At 41.8% G+C, this 8,693-nt stretch overlaps 1 pseudogene; it reads right to left on the reverse strand.

Annotated features, from left to right (window-relative positions):
• Positions 1-6,540: 6,540 nt before the first annotated feature.
• On the reverse strand, positions 6,541-6,648 carry LOC127681988 (uncharacterized; annotated as a pseudogene).
• Between the last annotated feature and the right edge of the window lie 2,045 nt (positions 6,649-8,693).

Raw genomic sequence — 8,693 nt, forward strand, 5'->3', positions numbered from 1 at the left:
AAGAACATAAATTTGAAAGAAAGCAGGGTATTATACAAGTTAAAAATATCATTGAAAATATTTGTAGTCCATCTTCATATCATGTGTTCCAAATTCACAGACTTGATAACTCACAAAAAATGTATTTCCAACTCCCAAATCAGTAATATTTGTGTTTGGTGGTTCCATTGCACATGTGCAGGTCAGTGAGAAAATTTAAATTTAAATTATAATCTGTTCACCATCAGCTGAGACATCAGCTGTGTGGCTCCCAGCCTTTTCAGATTAGATCTCACACAAGAAGGTACTCTTGACAGTAGGTTTAGTGTGACGCACTTTTCCATGTCTATGCTTTTTGCTGGTGACCTTTCTGACTCTGTAAAGCTGATTTTGTAGCAAGCACTGTGCTATTGAGCTATCTGACATGATAAACACCAGAAGGCTCAGATAAATCACTGGCTGTGGGTGTGCTGCATTCAGGCATGATTTACTATTTCATTGGCAGTGAATTCAATGTCAATGAATCACCAAACCAATGCTGTATTGTCTCTGAGAAACAGTGACTTAGTGGCCACTAACTCAATATCCACTAATATTTTAGGGCATAGCATTCACAGCCAACTTCATTGTAGAAGAAGAGGCCAGTCAATGGCTGTGTAAGTTCTTCTCACATACTAAAATAAAGAAGAAATAAATCCTAATCTTCTCATCCCAAATCTAGGAAAGGTTTTCATAGGAAAATATGAGTTTTACAAAGTCAGGGACATGACAGGTTGTTGTGGGCTTCCAGAATAAATTGCAGAGGTTGATACAATTCGCATTGACAGTGGTCATATTCAACTATTGTTTCTCCACACCCATCTTCAAAGCATAGGATAAATGACTATTTCTCCATAGGCAGTGAGTTAAAAACCCCAGGAGAAAAGATGTTAGAACAGAGCTGATTCAAGAGAATTATATTGAAAGGCCTGTGAGGAAGGCCTCAGCAACACTATGTATACACTTCAGACAGACCAGGAGCTGTGGAACTGTTCACAAGAGAATATAGACTGGGAAATATAGAGAAATTTTAATCCAGCAACATGGATATTCTGGTTCAAATATAGCCATGTTTTTGGTAGACACCTTTAATCCAAAACAATGTAGGTAAAGTTAGTTTATAAAAGGAAAATGCCATGTTTGAAAGTGACATCTAATTAAGGGGAGGATGACATCTAATAAAGGGACAGATTAGGAGGCACCCAATTAAGAGGAGATGAATCAGAGAAATATTTGATAGAATGAGTCAAATAGGATATGCCTAACTCTCACAAGAACTGACAGGAGCAGGGCAGTTCAGGCAAGTTTAGGCAATACAGTTCAAATCAGTTGAGTTCAGTAGCTGAATTAGGTTGAGTTTAGTTCAGAGGCAGTTTTTACTTGAACAGTTTTAGAGAGACAGATTTCAGAAAGAACAAGCTAGATACATGTGAAGACAAATGAGCCAGAGAATGAGATGGGGCCAGAAAATTCTAATAGATTGCTAGAGTTAGTTTGAGGCAAAGCAGAGCAATTCAGTCAGAAGCTGAGAGAAGCCAGTTTGAATCAGTCAGTTTGGAAAAGAGATTAAACCAGAGCAACTGACTTTAACCAACCAGCCAGAATTCAGAAAGAGCTAGGCAGGGTGAGCTTATTTAGCCAAAAGCCTCTACGACAATTATATTTGGCTAAAAAAAGTTACATTTACAAGAAAGACCCTGTAATGTGTCCTAGAGCAGGTATAATCAGCTTTCCAAGTCTATGTAGAAAAGCTCTCATTTTGTTGTAGCAGTAACATCCATCCAGTCTCATTCCATTTCCATCCTCTCTTCTTTCTATCCTTTAACATAGCAGGGGCTAAAACATGTAGTTAATGGAGCCACAGATCTCAAGTAAAGACATAAAGGAGTCAATATAGTCATATTCTAACAACTCCTTCTCCCAGTGAAAGTCTCTAGCCAAAGCGAAAGTTAATATCAGGTTTCTGGTTTCATTGGCTATTGTAAAACATAAGTAAAAGCAAATTTCTTGCAGCTGGTACTTTAATTTCTGAATTAAGACTATGTTTGTCACATAGGGTGTCTATAAAATTGTCTGTTAATTAAGTCATTAAGACTTGCATGTGGGTAGCTTTGAAAGAGAATCATCTCCTTGAGCTCATTTCTTATGGAAGTGCACCGACAACCTCAGTGAAAATGCCTTAAATTACTATACACAACCATGATAAACCAGTGTTTGAGAAGAAAATAATGTTATTTTTCCAAATCCAATAGAGCCAGACTTCTTTTAAAATCTTAAATTTATTTTTCAGTATTGTTTGGAAATATCATTAGATTCAAAAACCAAAATCTAGCCACAAATTGTGTAGAAAATTTGCTCACAATTATAAGTACTGAATGGTGCCCACAGCAGCTGTCCACCATCTTGATTTTCTTTACTCAATCCTCACATCAGTATGTTAAACAGACAAATAATCTTGTATTGCTGAAGACAGTATTATTTTCACACATTTTCTCAATAAGTTTTTCAAAATGCCCCTAATTGACTCATTGTGTACTTATTCTAACATCTGATCCCTCTGTTTTCCTATTTTCCCTCTCTTTCCAATCATTTTTTAAAAAATTCCTTGAACAAATTATATCTCTTTTCAACTTTGGTATTTCTTTTCCATACCTTACATTTTTCATTTTCCACTTAAATTCCATAGTTCCTCTGTGACCCACCTTTTTAGACCAGTCCCACTTTTTAAATCTGTCTCTTAATACTGAATCTTACTATTTGTCTGGCTTTGGCTATGATTTTCATTGGATACTAACACTATGGTAAAAAAAAACATGGAAAATTTTCCTAACCTATCCTTTGGCCGATAAGTAAAATATGGATTTCAAGCATGAAGAGATAAGTTTCCATCTAGAGAGATCTACCACTAACAATAACTGATCAGTCAAAATAATATAAATAAATAAATAAATAAATAAATAAATAAATAAATAAATAGAGAGGGATTTGGCACATATGATAGGACTGAGTTTCATAAAGACAGCTCCACTTTCTTTTATGTTTTGTGTACTTGGGCCAGTAATTGGGTGTAGGTATCCCTCTCCTCATCCCTTTGAACCTACCCTTTGCCCTTGCAATACCTAACAACTAAAACCTTCATTGTGGGAACTGTAGTGTATTACAGTGTGTCATGGTATGCCTTGTTGTCCATACTACTTGCAAATGTTCATTGCAATGAGTCATTGGTATGGTTCAATGCCTCTAGCTTCAGCTGTATTATCAATATTATAACCTCACAGGGACTCTTCTCAGATATCCTGTTGTTGCCCGGTGTCAAGGAGATCCTGCAGCTTTGTATCAATAGGAGCAGCCCCTTCATGCACTCCAGTAGTTCATAGATGGGGTAGATGTTGGGGTGAGCCAATTCTAAGACCCAGATCTGGCCTTGGGTGATAGCTGGAGTACTGACCAGTACAGCTATCCCCCTATACCACTAGGTTAAGATATGCAGTCCTGCTCTGGATAGCTCACTCAAAGTCACAGCAGGCAAGGGGCATCTACAATTCTCCCACTCTCATGACTTAACTGGCTAACCTGTATCCACTCCAATAGGACCAGTTCTATTATGCTGCCCAGGCAAGATGCAAGGCCAGCTCACCTGAGTTCAGCCACAGGTGAGGGGTTGGAACAGCCCTCCCACTCTCCCACTTTCATGACCAAGAGGCCAGTTCTCCCACCTGCTATAGGAGGTGAGGGGTGAAATGGCAGGCATCTCACCCTCATCCATGCCATCACACTCCAGAGAAGTTGTAGGGCCACCTCTCTTATACTCATGCCCTCAAGTCTGGCACATCAACACCCCCAACAAGGTCCAGCTCTACTGTGTTTTCTGGGCAAGGTGCAGACCTGATATTCCAAGTGCTACAATTGACAAGAGGCAGGGACAGTTCTCCTGCTTTCACAGCCAACTCCCACAGAATGCACAGCTGGACGGTGGGCCAGCTTTGCACAGCCCTAAGACATGGCCCCAAGTGGGAGTCCAAGCCAGGGACATTCACCTGGCCCTTGTTGGTAACAGGGACCCACCGCTGCAGGGTTACAGACCCAGAAATGGCCCATAGTGGCAGCATGGGCCAGGATATCATGATGGCCTTAGGTTACATTGCCAGCTACTCACATCAGGCTGTTCCTTACTACCCTAAATCTCCAGTTTCTACTCTCTTCATTGTGCTCACAATCTTCTGCTTCTTTTTCTCTTCCATCTCTCGGCCATTTACTTACTCATCTTAGTGGTGGCCAGGGCCTCTGGGTGTCTGGAATCCTCTCAGAAGTGCTATACCTCACCCATGTCATGTGGCACCAGGCTGGGGTCATTTTGGGTGTGGTCAGCCTGCCTTCCTGGGATTCATAGCACCTGGCAGGATCTCTATTTTAAAGTGGTGGTTCATGCCATTAATCCCAACCTTTGGGAGACAGAGGCAGGTGGATCTTTGAGGGCTAGGTCAGCCAGGGATACACAGAGAAACCCTGTCTTGAAAAAAAGTTGCATCATCATCATCATCATCATCATTACATCATTATTACTTGATTATTTTGAATATTTATGTATATACACATATAAATATATCTAATTGGGTAAGTGTGGGCACACGCATGAGGATCAGAAAACAACCATTGGGAGTAGTTTCTCTCCTACCTTTTCATGGGCTCTGGAATAAAACCCAGATCCCCATGTTTGGGTAGCAACTGTTTCACCAAGGGAACCACTTCACCTGCTGACAGGGTCATTTTTATTGTTGTTGTTTACCATAGCTTCTGTCAGGCTAGCTAGTCTGCAATCTTCCAAACAATCTCCCAGAAACTGCTCCCATCTTCCCACAAGAGTATTGAAATTAATTCTCTTTCTACAATGCTGGATTTTACATAGGTCTGGGGAATTAGAACTCATGTCCTCATACTCACATGGCAAGGACTTTACACAGAGTCCTCATTCCAGTCCTAGTTGTGATATTTCATTAATACTTTTTAAAACATATACATCCTGTTAATGTGAGTGGTGTTGCTGCTGCAGCTTATAATTTATCACTTTCAACATTTGTCCAAAGGAGGAGTTAAATTTTTCAATGTTGTGAAAGAAATGAGATAATCAAACCAAAAGTCCAGTGGCGTTATCTTTAGAAATAAACTAAAAGTCTTGAAATGTAGTAATTTAGCTGATAAGAATGGAAGTTATCTCTAGGTAAATAAGAAAGGAGTAATCTGCGAGCAGAGCTAGCCACAAAAGACATGCTCACTGCTCTGCTCTTTCTTCACTGATTTTCTATAAATAATTGTCATGTGTAATAAAATGAAAAATGTTTTATTTAGCAGAAATTTTCATAGCAGGGAAATTACATATTCTTAGAAGAGACACAAGGTGATGTTAGGAGGGCCCCTCCCTTGTATTCAACACAAGTTGTGAGGTCAGCTACACCCTCAGGGCTAGATCACACCATGACTCCCTCACCCCAATCCCAACCCTTTGGCCAACCCAATCCCCATAATAAGGCTGTGCTGCCCATGTGAAGTACAGAGCCTGCTATCCCACTCAAATGACCTTAAGGCCATCTCTCCAGCCTACTGTAGGTGGCAAGAGGCAAGAAGGGATGCATCTCTCCCTTTCCCATGACATTGTACTGCAGAGAACTGGAAGAGCCAGAGCTCTCCCATGCTCATTCCCTTCGGCAGGCTCACCTCTACCCCCACCACTAGGGTCAGCTCTACTCTGCTACCATGGGAGATGAATGGCCTGTTCTCCCTAGTGCTGGAGCTGGAAAGAAGGGTATCCTTCCTTTGACTACACCACACAGGAAATGAGTTGTGGGGCCAGCTTTCTCAAGATGCCCAGGTGAGAGATGGGTGTCAGTTCTGCACAGCCCTCAGGTATCAGCCCAGAACATAGACATTCCTGGCCTTTTGGGTAAGAGATCTCTGTTGCTGCAGGGACATGGACTCAGACATGGTTCCCAATGGCAGAACAGGCCAGAATCCTACCATAGTCCCAGGTGGCATCACTGGCTACTCACATCAAACTGTTTCTCATTATCCTCAAGTCTCCAGTTCTCCCTCTCTCACACACACACTTCTGTTTCTCTTTCTCTTCCATTTACCCTACTTACTTGCTCCTCTTAGTAGCACCTGGGGTCTTTGAATGTCCGGTCATCTCAGGCATGATCTCTGTAGTGCTGGGCCCTGCTCATGCATGATTGTGCTTAGCAGGGTCATCTCAGGCACGGTCTGCCCCCAAGCCTGTATCACACTGAAATGATGGGCCTTTCATGCTAGTTCCCTGTCCAAGCCACATAGTGTGGGTATCATGGTTGCTTCTGGCTTGTTCCTTACCAAGACTGCCTGAGTGGCCCACATTTGAAGGTTCTCTGTCTTGTGGCCACTCCAGCCGAGGTCCATGGTCCCAGATGAAGTTCATTTAGTCTTCAGTTCAGTCCTCATCTAGACCTGCGTGGCACCAGACTGATGGTCATCTCAGGCCCACATCTTTTAAGGAATGATAGGCTATTTGTCAGATATTCATAGAACACTGAGCATAGACATAACCTCTAAGATATGTGACACACATGTGACACAGAAGCCACACCTGCAACACCTCTGGAGGCAGTTCTGGCTATACTTTTAATCTACAAAACCCGTGGTAGATGACAGTATATACAAGGCAGTCCAGCAGCCATAGAAAACCAGGAATACCTCTGAGGCAACATACAATGTGAGTTAAAACAACTATAATCATATTTTTTATGAAACCTGAAGTTCTAACTTACACTTGCTGAAAATCCTAGATTAAAAAACAACAACAACTAGCAAAAGGAAGTAGTTAGCCTATTTTTCCTAGTTATAATGCTCCAGTGAAAAGAATGTTGACTTATGAATCAGAAAAGTACAGGTCACATGTGTGAAAAGAGACAAGTCATTTATCACTTAAAAAGCTGAGTGTGCTCTGGTGAGTCCAGCAGTCCCCTGCGGGAGCCGTCAGGTATCTGCTTCGGGATCTGAACAGCCTGGGCCACAGCACTCGGTCTCCAGGAAGTGCAGGAGACCTGGTGTGCACCCAGAAGCAGACTGGGAGCGCACAACTTGCTCCAGCAAGGATCTTAGGTTCCAGTCCTGAGGCCTCTGGCAGAAGCCTTCAGATCTCCGCTTCAGGATCCAGAACAGCCTGGGCTGCAACGCCACATCTCCAGATCCTGCAAGAGCCAAGAGGGGCATCCAAGAGGTCAGCTGGGAGGAGTCAGTGTGCTCTAGTGAGTCCAGCAGGCCCCTGCGGGAGCCTTCAGGTGTCTGCTTCGGGATCTGAACAGCCTGGGCCAGAGAACCCTGTCTCCAGGCAGTGCAGGAGGTCAGCTGTGCACCAGAGGCCACCTGGGAAGAGGCAGCTTGCACTGGTGAGTCCAGCTTTGACAAGACTAACTAACTCTAGTGAGAACTAGATGGCAAAAGGCAAACGCAGGAACGTCACTAAAAGAAATCAAGGCAGTATGGCAGCATCTGAACCCAATTCTCCTTTAACAGCATGTCCTGGATACCCCATCACAGCAATAAAACAAGATTTGGATTTAAAATCACTGGTCATGATGCTGGTACAGGAACACATGAAGGACATACTTAAAGAAATTCAGGAGAAATGGATCAAAAGTTAGAAGCCCTTACAAGGGAAACACAAAAATCATTGAAAGAAATTCAGGAGAATACAAAAGCCAATAAGGAGGTAACACAAAAATCCCTTAAAGAAATACAGGAGAACTTTGGTCAATAGGCTGAGGTCATGAAAGAGGAAACACAAAAATCTCTTAAAGAATTACAGGAAAGCACAAGAAAGCAAGTGAAGGAGCTAAGCAAAACCATCCAGGATCTAAAATCAGAAGTAGAAACAACTACGAAAACTCAAAGGGAGACAACTTTGGAGATAGAAAACCTTGGGAAGAAATCAGGGGACAGAGATGCAAATATCAACAACACAATACAAGAGATAGAAGAAAGAATCTCAGATGCTGAAGATACCATAGAAACCATGGACTCAACAGTTAAAGAAAATGCAAAATGCAAAAAGCTTGTAACCCAAAATATCCAGGAAATCCAGGACACAATGAGAAGACCAAACCTAAGGATTATAGGCATAGATGAGAGTGAAGATTTACAACATAAAAGGCCAGCAAATATCTTCAATAAAATTATGGAAGAAAACTTCCCTAACCTAAAAAGAGAGATGCCCATGAATATACAAGAAGCCTACAGAACTCCAAACAGACTGGACCAGAACAGAAATACCTCCCATCACATAATAATCAAAACACCAAATGTACTAAACAAAGAAAGAATATTAAAGGCAGTAAGAGAAAAAGGCCAAGTAACATATAAAGGAAGACCTATCAGAATCACAGCAGACTTTTCACCTGAGACTATGAAAGCTAGAAGATCCTGGGCAGATCTCATGCAGACTCTAAGAGAACACAAATGCCAGCCAAAACTACTATACCCAGCAAAACTCTCAATCACCATAGATGGAGAAACTAAGATATTCCATGACAAAACCAAGTTTACCCAATATCGATCCCCAAACCCAGCCCTACAAAGGATAATAGGTGGAAAACACCAATACAAGGAGGGAAACTTCACCCTGAAAAAAGCAAGATAGTAACCTTCTC

This window comes from Apodemus sylvaticus, chromosome 3 (assembly GCF_947179515.1).
Source record: "Apodemus sylvaticus chromosome 3, mApoSyl1.1, whole genome shotgun sequence".
In the NCBI taxonomy this organism is placed as follows: domain Eukaryota; kingdom Metazoa; phylum Chordata; class Mammalia; order Rodentia; family Muridae; genus Apodemus; species Apodemus sylvaticus.